We start from the raw sequence: 12,319 nt of genomic DNA on the forward strand, positions 1-12,319 counted from the left end.
TGAAGTGATGAAATATTTGCCTATCTGAAACATGTAACAGAAAACATAGCTGGTGAAAACAAGGTCTGCATTCAAATATAAGAGAACATTATTTATTTATTTATTTATTTATTTATTTTACTTCTAATTAAGACGTTTTGATAATACACTAGCCTAAATACAGTTATTTTTACAAAAAAAAAGAACTTTCAAAACAACTATTACAGTGTATATTCTCCTCCCAGAACTTTTTTTTTTATTTTTTTTTAAAAAAACAGGTTTAATCTGTGCTCTTTGTATAGCTGACTGTCTAATATTCATTTACTTTAATACTGTACATGCACATTTCTTTCGCCACCTTTTACTCTTATCTAACCATTTGATTTGGAAAGTATTGCAAAGTGACTATATATGAATGGACTGTGACTCTAGAGTGTGGGGTGTGTGTTTGTTTTGAGTATACAAAGCTGGGCTTTGACCCACAGCATTTTGTTTCTCCTCGGTTAAATAAGGAACCAGGATGGTGAAGAGCGGAGTATGACTCACAACTAAGATAATTCTCCCCAGGATAATGAATGCCTTTGTCATAAAGTGCTTACTCAGCAACCCTAACCTCCACTATTCACTGGTTTAAGCAGAATAGAGAGATTCATTTTCCAATGTATTGTACGTTTGCTGCTTCTTATTTTATAATCTGAAAGCCACGTCTCTATCTGACTTATGATTTGACTAAGAAAGTGACAGTTTGCACTGCGACTGCTGCCAGCTAGGCTCTGAGAGGCACTCAGTATGCATCACTGAGAGCCAACAGTCATTATCCTTCCCTATTCCTGATCTCACTGCCCTTGGTGGCAACAGTGTCAGGACTATTCCCAAACATTAGCTTCCTATATCACAGGGGGGTATTTCACTAGCAAACTAGTCAAATGCCTTGTATTTAGATTTGCTTTTCACCTTACTGCTAACAGTATACGATATAAAAAAAAGTATTTAGCACACTTCATCAAGACAGGCATTGGAATTTGGTATTTGTCAGAAAAATAAAAAAGAGAGTTGGAGAAGAAATGACTTTTCTGTAGCCTAAGTTCGACTTTCTTAGCTTTCAGTTCTGAAGATTTGTAGGACTTTGTTAGCAGGGACAAGGGCAGAGACGATTAAGTACTCCTGGGACTGTTCTTAGAGAGGTGGCAAAGACAGCAGTCAAGACCTTCATAGGAATTAATGCTGGCTGAGCATCGATACAGCACGTTGGCTCATTGGCAGGTGTTAATGTGCACAGAGAGGCTCTGCTAACAGCACATGACCTGAAGGAACTCTCATCAGAAGGAAGTGAAGCAAGATTGATTCAAAGTAGGACAAAATATCTCCTTTATCGGAGAGCCACAGAACCTGTGAAACGGAGAGGTGCAGCTCCTTTCCTGCTCAGCTCTGAAGCAGCTCCATCCACGGGAGCAACCACTTTGAAATCTTTGAAAACCAGTTACGTGCACTTCCTCATCAGCTCTCGCTTCTCCTCCGCACGACCACTTCTTGTGGGTTTTCTGTAGGAAGGGAAGACCTGGCGCTAAACCAGATTAACCCACGAGTGATGAGCGTCTATTGATAAGCAATATATAAAGAATTACTTTATCGGGTCAAACAGTTACAGAACAGAAACTCTGGGGAAAGGATGATAAATAAAGAACAACTGTCAATGCTGCCACCTGGAGAAAATAAAACCACAACATTACAAACCCAATGGGCAACAGATTCAAACAGAATAAAGTGGGTTGAAAAAACATTGAGAACCTGGCATTTTTCATCTTAAAAAGCACAGGTTCTTTGCAACATCCGTAATAGTAAACATACCTAAATCCGGTGGAATTGTAAATGTTTCTAAAATGGTGAGAATGACAGTTTGGGGTTAGTTCACTTGACAGATAAATTTTATACCATTATAAGCTAAATTTGGACATGAAAATGTGCAAGAACTGGTGATTGAGGGTAAAAATATGTAGAAGATTCAGTGTAGCTGCCATACAGATCTCTCAGAAGAGAAAGGATCTTGAGGTTGTCAAAAGCTGACCAAACTGGACTTAACACTTCTTTGTCCTTGCCAAAAATGCTGGTTACCAGACAAAGAAAAGCTTGTATCATAAACACAACAACACATATTTGGATGCCATGTAGATAGATAGCTTCAGCTGACATTTAGGAATCAAGTAAAATGTCAGGTCAGACAGACATGGCTGTATACCGTGCCAAGGGAGCATTTAAGATCTACATGTAGAGATGTGCCTCACTGATAGAAGAACACAAATGTGGAAAAATACAGGCAGATTATTAACTAATTCAACTAGAATTGTTGGTATTGTGAGGAAAGTCACAATAAGTTGTAAGTCACAATAATGCATGTCTTTTTTTAAGAGCATATTGCCAGGAAAGTAGGTGTTGCTGCTCTGAGTTTTCTGCGCCACGAGTGGAAGCGCCTGTTAACCAGAATACCTTTTCTTTTCTCAGACCCTCTGATCCATACTCAGCAAAGGACAGGGATGGCCAAAGGAATACCTTGGCATTACTTATCCGTGGTTTAATCCTGTGCCCGTTTAGGAGATAATGTCTTCTGGGAGGAAGCAGGCCTGCCAATTTCATTAGCAGCGAGAACTAGATTTTACTAAGGCAATAGAAATCTAGAAAAATCTTGAACCAGCCTCCAGAAGTAAATCAGGACTTCAGCTGCAAGAATAAATGCAGGAAAGGATTTCCTCCATGTACAACTGATAACTCGTGCCTTTCCCCTTGATTTCTGGTGCACAATACTTATCTGGTGCACACATTTTCTTCAGAGATGTAAAGAAACAAATCTTTTGTATGTAGCATCCATTAAAAACATTTGGTCATTAACAGTTCAGGTCTCAGGTTTTTATTTTTAACAATCTTTCTCCTTATTCCTCGTGACAGTTTCTTTATCTCTAAGTTAATACCTTCACCTAGAACATCGAGGTCTTTCCAGTCTTTTCACTCTGATGGTGGTATGTCCCCATTCACTAACCTCTTACTGGTCCTCCAACACTCTCTTTATAATGTTTTATAATGCTACATCCTCCTTAAAAATATCCTCCAAGGCATGGGAGGAAAACAGTTGACTGTTTCTTCTTCGACTTTCCTATCCCTCAGCTTTTATACAAGAGTTCTGATGAGGAGGAGAGAATGAACTGGCTGCCATGTCCTCGTCTACCAGGAAAAACAACAAGATCACACCAAGCGAAGGCTACATGTGATTCCTGACTTCCAAACTGTAACAGGCAGAACAACTGCAGAAATGATGGAGAGTTTTGAGCACCGATAGGAAGAGCAATTTCTGCCTAGCCTCTTCTTCCTCCTCTGCTACCTTTCTTTCTTCCATTCTAGAGCCAGCAATAGCCTCTTTCAGAAGAGGTGGACCTGATGCAGAGTCAGAGGTGGATTGCAGTTGCAGTCACTGATCACTCTGAGGACTACTGCTCTTGGCTTTAGACAGCTCTGGCCAGATGAATATTTTCTAGCACTTGTTAAAGCCGGGTGCACCTCACTTCTCTTGAATACTACCACCAGCTCTCCGAGGTGTCTCCCAGCTTATGTGGGCCACTTCCTGAAGTCACTGAACTGCTTACCTAAAAATAATAGGGTAGCACAGGCAAAATACCTCCACTAGAGATCAGCACTTTGTGTGTACTTGCAAAAGGTACAATACATTGCATATATTTTGCATTGCCTGTGAGGTGAAGACATCACCACTTGTAAAAAAAAAAAAAAAAAAAAAAAAAAAAAAAAAAGCCAAGCCCAAGCAATAACTTAACACTGCAAAACTGCAAAGCACAATGACAACATATTTCAACATTAAATACGACTGTTACAGCATGTGTCTTTGAACAGATACTAGGGCAGCTCTTCAACAAATACAAACAAAAAAGGAAAAGACAGTTACGGTCAATGTTTATTCTTTAAAATTTTACCTAGGGGAGTTCCCACTACTCATGGGCAGAGGAAGCACAGATTTAAGAATCAAGATTTATTATTAAAATCCTTACTCTGAAGAGGTTGTATGCTTCTAACTTTTTTTTGGTATGACCATAATTATGTACATGCAGGATGGAAAATACGTAGGCACTAATATTTCTTCCTAAGGAAAATGTTACCTAAGTTAATACAATATAGTTTAACAAATCTTTTTGAAAATATATGGAAAATGAATGAAAATCTTTTTGATGCCATTGTGTTATAACACTGGGATTTTTATAATTATTTCTGAGAAACACATCATCACACCCTTTTAATTAGTTTGTACGTACCAACTCTGGGTGATTAAGTCTTAAGCACATCACACATCATATGTGGGGGAAAGACAGTTTGCTACGTTACATAATATGGCACCAGCAACGCAGACTGCTTGTTATTCAAGACTTTGAAATTTTATATTTTCTTATTAAAAAAATTCCACCCTTCTTGTCAACGTATCATTAACAGCAGAATGAGAATCAAAGTTAAAACTGCTTACTCGTACGTGTTCCAGTTTCAGGTGAGATCTTGCACAACACCCAGTGACACACGCTGCCTGACAGAACTTGTGCTGGATAAAAAACGCCAGAACAGACTACCTTCCAGGTTGTCAACTTCCAGCAACAGATATTTATTGACTAATTAAATGGTTCTGTCACATTCTTGTCTAATTGAAACTTAATGTGAACTAACTACGGCACAATTATAGTGCACACCACATTTTGGACGATGCATTAATTTCCTACAGTATTAGCAAATCTGAAATTCGAAAGGTCTGTGTAACCTGGTTGAGAATTACAGCACGTATTTGTATGCTCTTTGCGCTCCTGAAAGCTGCTTGGGTAATGCCAAGACTTAAAATTTCTATTTTAAAGGTAGTTATGGAAATTCTATGAAGCCATTATTATTATAAGCTAGATGTAGCTTGTACTCTGGGAAAATACAACTTGTGCACAAAAGTATACCAGCTTTGCTGGAAGGATTACATTTCATTCGAGAATTCATCAGCTCAACTACAGGAAAAACAAACTAAAAGAATATTTTCACCAGTACCACATAGGAATTGAGAGCCTGATTTTGTAATTTAACTTAGTTTTCCTGAACCTAATATCTTGTTTATTTTATTTCAATTTGTCAGATGATCCACTTCTGAAAGAACTGTTCCTTCACTGTTACTGTTACACTGCTGTAGCCTCAGAAACATCAGGTAGTTGCCAAAAATCTGTCACTTCAAAAATAACTGCCAGGTATTATATAGAATATCAGGTTAAAAAATGTTAACCTAAACATCAGCATTAGCAATCCAGTTCATGACCTTATTGACCCGGCACTCCATACCCGAACTTCCTTATAAACTCCAGCAGCTCCACAACCACTGCTAAATAGTTGAACCCAAGTAAGAAAATCCAATTGACTATCCTTCGCGAACTAAGTTATTCTAGTTAGCATAAGAGCTCCAGTATTATACAGCACTTTCTTTTTAAGAACTTAAAAAATAATATACAGAGTAACTGCTGGAAAAAGAAAATCCTTCTTCGCAGAAGTTAAACGAAGCGGAAATAAAAAAGGAAATCTTTGTTCTAGTGATGTCACCTATGGAAAAATAAGTAAGCAGAACTTTTCACTTAGTATATAGTAAAATTATTAATGAAAGTAAACAGAACTATGTAGGACTTTTCCTTCGTATTGGAGGACGTAAATAATGTAAATATCTGACGCTTTGAAATAGTGAGTAGTGAGTCATGAAGATCCTGAAACAATCTTATCACATACCCAGTGAGACATTGCTAAGTAGGGCATGCACTGCAAAATGCTGGAGCTTGTAGCCTGTGAAAGTCTTCACGTGTTTATCTTGAGTCATTATCTTCCTTTTTTTCTCCAGCATGTTACGGATAACAGAACTTATGGAGAGCACACTCTGAAAGGAACCGTTTCCAAAACAACATGGAATTATTGCCCAGAGAGTCAAAATAAATAAATAAATAGACAAATAAATAAATAAATCCCCAAGTAATATGCTACAGATTACACTGTTTTTTTAGTAGTTGACACTACAGTTTGGTTAAATGTTCTATCCCCATGCTAGGCTCATATACAAGGTACAGGAAATCAAAGGAAACAAAGTACAGAAAATACATCGCAGAAGTTGCTTATTCCTATTTACAACAAACAATAATTATACAGTTATCTTCAGCTGAAATGTTCTCCTTGCTTTGGGTTTTCAAAATGCATGCCACTCTCACTATAAACCAGTGACTGGTATAATACTCGCTCCTTTACATTTTTACCATTTCTAGTATTTATCAGCAACTTAAAAATAGACACTGACATTAAATAGACTAAAAAGCTTTAATAAAAATGATCAATAATTTCAGGAGAAAGCCACCAACCTAAAAGTCAAGGGGATCCACAAGATGAGGAGATATGCTTGGGGATGTCAGTGCCATGTTGGGACTCCAAGGTCTATTCTGACATATTAATAGGTATCTATTGGATGTGACAGGAAAGATGAAGTCTGCCAGTTCAAAAAGATGACGTGTTAGGTAGGTACATGTGGAGCTGGGTGAATAAAAAAATACAGCCTCAGTGAAGTGACGGCCTGTTTCTCCAAGAAAACCCACTCTCACAAAACATCTGAAAATGAAGAAAATATATAGAAGAGATTTGGGGGATATTTAGCTTTCAGGTGTGAAGAGGAAACTACCAAGAAGAGATAAGAAGGGAAAAGATGCAGCAGTCATCAAAAAGAGGTGAAAATAGCATTCATGGCCTTTCCCTAGCTCAGAAATGAACATAAAGCATTTTTGAAGCATTTTAAGTGTAATTTAGTATTTCAATTTCAAATTTATTTGCTGTCTGTAATGAACTTATTAAATAACACAAAATTTATTTTTAACTAGTTGGGAAGATAGCTGCCGCACGTAATATTAATATTAATAATATTAGTATTTACTCTCTTGTGGATATTCAGGAGAAGAGGAAAGGTCTGGCGAGAAACATTTTCTCTTGCAAAGAAATTGACAATGACCTTTTCTTCCGAGTGTCTGCCCTACGTATCAGCACACACTACCATGGGCTGGCGTCTTGGGTCTCCACAATCAAAATGGCATCTATACATTTCCGTATCTTATGCCATTAAAAAACTGATATTGAATAAAAAAAACCAAACACATTTTCTATTAAAAAGATATCCTAAGAACATTAGGAAGGAAAAGAACTCTTCTCTCTCTTTTTTTTTTTTCCTCTTCCAGCCAAAAAAAAGACACACTGTCACACTTTATAGCATGACCAATGTTCAGTAAGTCAAAAACCTGATCTACAAGACATCGTATCTGCAGTATATGAGCCTGGAGGCTACTTTGGAAAATGAAATAGAAATTCCTTTGGTCTTTTCTATCCTCCCTACATTAGTATATTTTATAGGATTTGAATCTTTCAATAGCTTCCATTACTTCTTTCTCTACGTGAAATCACACAGATTTTTTCTCCTACATCTATCTTGTTCGAACTGAAGTTACTAGAATGAAATGGATTATAATTTGTTTTCCTTATGGTTACTTCATGTTACATTAATTTGGGGAGGAAAGAGAAGTGCAAACCAAATGGAATGTTCCCAAATACAACTGGAGTTGTATTGAGCAGCTAATTTCTTGGTCTTTACTCAGTAAAGACTGCTGAAGGATGCCTGCCACTGGCATAGCTTTCCTGTCATTTTTATCAGGCATCAGGAGGAGCCTTATCTATCTCACTTGGGAATGTGTCTTCTATGTTTTTTTGGATATTTCATGCCTTCTTTTTCGCTTGGATTCTACCTGCTGCTGGGAGTGAGACCAGCAGGAAGCACAAAGGATACTGTAAGGCAACCAGACACAAAAACAGGCCAAAAAGATCTAAAGAAGCTTTACTAGGAAGCTGAACTCACAGCTAAACTTTTCTGGTCTGGCCTCCTGATTTCTCTCCTTTCAAGATGAAAAAGAGAACTACTCATGGGATTATACTGAAAGATTTTTCTTCTGAGGAATCCTGCACAGAAATTTGAACAGAGAACAGATTTATTTCCCTGTACACAAAACTGGGGCAAGCAAATGGAAAGGAAATGAAGTCTATCAGCTAGCTAGGTACCTTTATAAAGTTCTTTTCAAATTTTCTTCTACCAAGAAAGACATACAAGAAATCAGAAACTACACAAGGCATAATGAAAATAAGTTACGTGCCTCATTAAAAGGAGGCATAAACACTATTTAAGTGCATGAAATGTTCACCTACCTCATTAGTCCCACTAAATAAAATACTGTGGATCAGAAATGATAATATTGTCTCCCTGTTGATAATCACAATGAATTTATTATTATTTTGTCCAATTTAATATTTGGTGTGTTATACAATGTAAAATCAAAGACAGAACTACATTTGTGATAAAAAGCACTCTTCACTGCTATTCCTACCTGTCTGCCTGCTATCAGTAGTGCTACTACGACCTGTTCTAAAGCTTGTTATATAGTTAATATATTAAATAAGTTATTTTTTTTAAGATGTACACTAAGGGTCTATCCCCTGTATAGGATGAAATTAATTAATTATTAAGGATGTTAACTACTTAGTGATAAATAATACAGTAATTGCAAAACAAAAAATAAATATTAACTAGGTATACATTGAAACCATTGTCTACTTTTTGGCATTTCCCACTTTTTCATTTTTCTTCTGCATATTGTCTACTTCAGTTGTAATAATTTCGGAAGATAGACTTTGTCTTAAAATGTGTTTGCAAAACGGATGTTTTTAAGAAGTAGATAAATAAACACCAAATTCTCTGAAGCATATAAAAGACCTACACCTGAAAGATTTAAGGTAGTTAATCTGCCTTTCTTTCCCTGAAGGTTATGAAGAGAATCTATATATACATACATACAGATTTATATCTATAGTACACACACATATATAAATGCATCTTTGCATTATGTAGGGGTAGTAGACTTGCAGTGGCACAAGTGTCTTAAGATAAACTCAGCTAGCTGATCTAAGATAGACTAAATTTCATTAGCACTAGCTAAACCTAGTTCTTGGTCTCTAAGAGAGAACAATTTTAAAAGGATAACTTTGAAATTCTTTTCCCACAATGAAAATAAAATGTTTTGTCTTTTAACAATTCAGATATTATTAATGGTACTGGGTACCCAAAATAAGCAGTGTTTTTATGGTTCTATGAACATATGTTTTATGTCAAGGAAGCAGCATTTTTATAAATCATATAGCCCCATAAAAAGACCATGCTGAAAACAGCCCTAAGATAGAACACATCATAAAGAAGTTAGTGCATGTGTTAAGCCTGTAGAGCCAAAGCATAAAGATAATATTCTTCTGACATTGTGAATGAATGTCACTTTCATATTTTTGTTGGAAAATTTACGTGGACGCTTGGAAGGAAATTCATGTCTCTTGTATGTGGTTACCATTTTTCTATCTTTAAATATTTTTACAGAACTTGTATTTAACTTTTATTTAAGGATAATTTTCACTATGCCTTTTGATTTTGTTCAAATGGAATACCAAAGGCATTACCTTGGTATATTACTACTTATTTTGATATTTACCTGTTAACAACAAGAAGCTTAGACACTATGTAGCTAAACCAAAGAAGAAATTAAATTTGATAATTATTTTCTGTAACATTATAGTTTGGCTTTTCTGAATCCCATCTGACTCCCAGACCTCAATCCATGTGCTATGTAAGCACACGGGTAGCCTTCTATGAATGCTAATCAAAGGTGGATCAGACCTTGCTATTGCTGAAAACAAATAATTGAGCAGCAGGTAACATTTTTTTCAAAACAATATTCATAAACTGTCAGCTGAACTGCAAATGATGACAAATTTGATAATTTCTTTATTACTTGTCACTGTAAATGTAAAAGGTTTTGCCATTAAAACATACTAGAGAATTTTATCAATTTTATTTAATTTATAATATTCATTACAGCTTATTTCAACCAGAAGCAAGTGTTGGCTTTTACAGATGAGACATATTTTTATTTCTGCTGAAGAACATTAAGTATTCTATTTCAATTACAAATGCACTGTATTTTATGACTAGCTAAATCATTAATCAAGATAAGTATGGGAAAGCTTAGGGATCTTAGTTTACTTGACGGCTGATTGCCCAGCAACCATTCCCTATAATTGTTTTTAGCAGCAGAGCAGTGTTCCTGGAGACCACAGGCTTTCATAGAGTATGTCCTTTTCCTGCTATGGTACAGCGGAAAACTAAAGAATCCAAACAAAACATTTACATCCAGATTTCAGATTGTGTCCATGCTCAGTTTCACTGAATGCAGTTTCATCGTAGCCACTTAGCAATGCAAGGTGAGGTCGTTTGTGAACCCAAGCTTGATTGCAAGTGGTAATCCATATGTTAAATCTGACCCCTGTACTGAAGAAAGTAGATCTATTTGATGTCCAAATGTTAAAAGTAAGTTAAAAATAAGTAATTTACTGAATTATTTTATATGGTGGTTGGAACTGCAAGATTAATATATATTTAATCTAAGCTTGTAAAATAGTCACAAAAACCTTTCAGCCGAAGGAAATAAAATAGTTTGTTCTTAATTTTGATGTAATTTACATTTCCACTCCAAAAATTCTCACTCCAGGACATTCTCTTTTCCTTCACTCTAGTTTTTCACAGATATCTTGATTTAGGTAATTTATTTTCCTTATATGGACCATAGCCACTATTATCCTCTTAATTTTTCACATATATCTCTACTTTTCTCCAATTTATTTATTTCTCCAATTCATGTATTTAATGAATTACTCCAATAGAGAATGGCTCAATAACTGAGGTGCTCAGCCATGACTGAGAAAACCCAGCTTCTCCAGTACTGAGATTTCTTGTGTCAGCAGTGAGAACCTGGAAGAAATCTAGCGACAGAAACCCAAAATTCTGCCCAGTGTAACATACCCTGGCTTTTGGTAAAATATTCTTAATTTTGTTTTCTGAAGTGAAAATAAAAGTTCTTCCCACTGTACAGAAGGGTGCTAAGGATCATTTAGCATTTTAACTGCTGCTGACATGCTTCAGTTCTGTTGTATAAAAGTTGTAGGTCACCTGCCACCCATTTTATTTGCACTGAAGTAGCGTTCTGCAGGTCAATACGCTTTTAAAACACAGTTTGTTGAAACCAAGGATCCCCACAGGAAGTTAGCTACAGAGGAAGAGTGGTTGAACATTTCTACCATAGATGATAACTTTCTGTCAGAAAGAAAGAAAGATGTAAAAAAGTACCTAGCAAAATGGGAAAGTCACTTTAACACGTCACTAAGGGCAGGAAAGATCCCTCACCCACAGGGCTAAAATGAATGGAAGGACTTTGGTGAATGCCAGATTTGCTTTGCTGTTTGTTACACTTTCAGTAGCTTGCCACAAGAACGGAAAGTGAGGAGCAGCCTTGATCAAAGATCTAAGTGTATTTTACCATTTGTCCTAGCTCATATATTCTGCTGCACAAGCAACATGCCATTTTCTTTCTCTGTGGTAGGAAATTTGCTTGGAGAGCAAAAAGGGAAAAGAAGCTACCCAGACCTAGCTAGACCTCAGAACTGTAGGACATTCAGAAAAGTTCCTACCCACTTGGCCAGTATTCCTCTGCCTTGTGCAGTTTGCTTCTACCTTCCCCTGCCTCATTTTCACTTAACATCTCCGTTATCTGCTCTGGTGCCCCATTGTCAGCATCCCGTTGGGCTCAATGCTGCTTGCCTGATTTTTTCTTAATTTAGCTTCTCCTCTAAGTTCCTCTCATCAAATAAATACAGCGGAACAATCCATTAATATGACATTTGGTGGTGTCAATCTCTTTATTTGCTTTACTTGAATGTTATGTGTTTATTCTCTGCCAGGTGTCTGTTTGGATAGAGTAAAGAGTATCTGCCCACTCTGTTTGTATACCTACGGATCCCTATGGCTCGTTGGTCCCTACTTGATTATACTATTACATTATTTTACCACGATAAACATCAAAAACAGTATCAGCAAAATAATTCAGCGACGAGAGGTACTGCATACCGCTTCCTATAAAAGTAGCACTGAATTATTGCTAGAGAGACTGGACTTAGAACACAGCATTTTTCGTGTACGCTGCCGTCATTGCCCCACTGCTAAATCCTCCTGAGTTTGTCTATACAGACAGCAGGGAATGAACAAAACGGTAAGAACACTGGCAACATCTTGACATGAACTGAAAGCAGGTGACCAATTGATCACATGGAAGAACACTGAAAGGTATATGGCATATTGTTCCTTGGCTATTTACTTTTCAGTAGTTAG

At 36.6% G+C, this 12,319-nt stretch overlaps 1 protein-coding gene across 6 annotated transcripts in view; it reads right to left on the reverse strand.

The window, feature by feature from the left end:
• ELP4 (elongator acetyltransferase complex subunit 4) overlaps window positions 1-12,319 on the reverse strand; it is a 277,760-nt gene that overhangs the window by 156,308 nt on the left and 109,133 nt on the right. The window lies entirely within an intron of this gene.

This window comes from Oxyura jamaicensis, chromosome 5 (assembly GCF_011077185.1).
Source record: "Oxyura jamaicensis isolate SHBP4307 breed ruddy duck chromosome 5, BPBGC_Ojam_1.0, whole genome shotgun sequence".
Classification (NCBI taxonomy): domain Eukaryota; kingdom Metazoa; phylum Chordata; class Aves; order Anseriformes; family Anatidae; genus Oxyura; species Oxyura jamaicensis.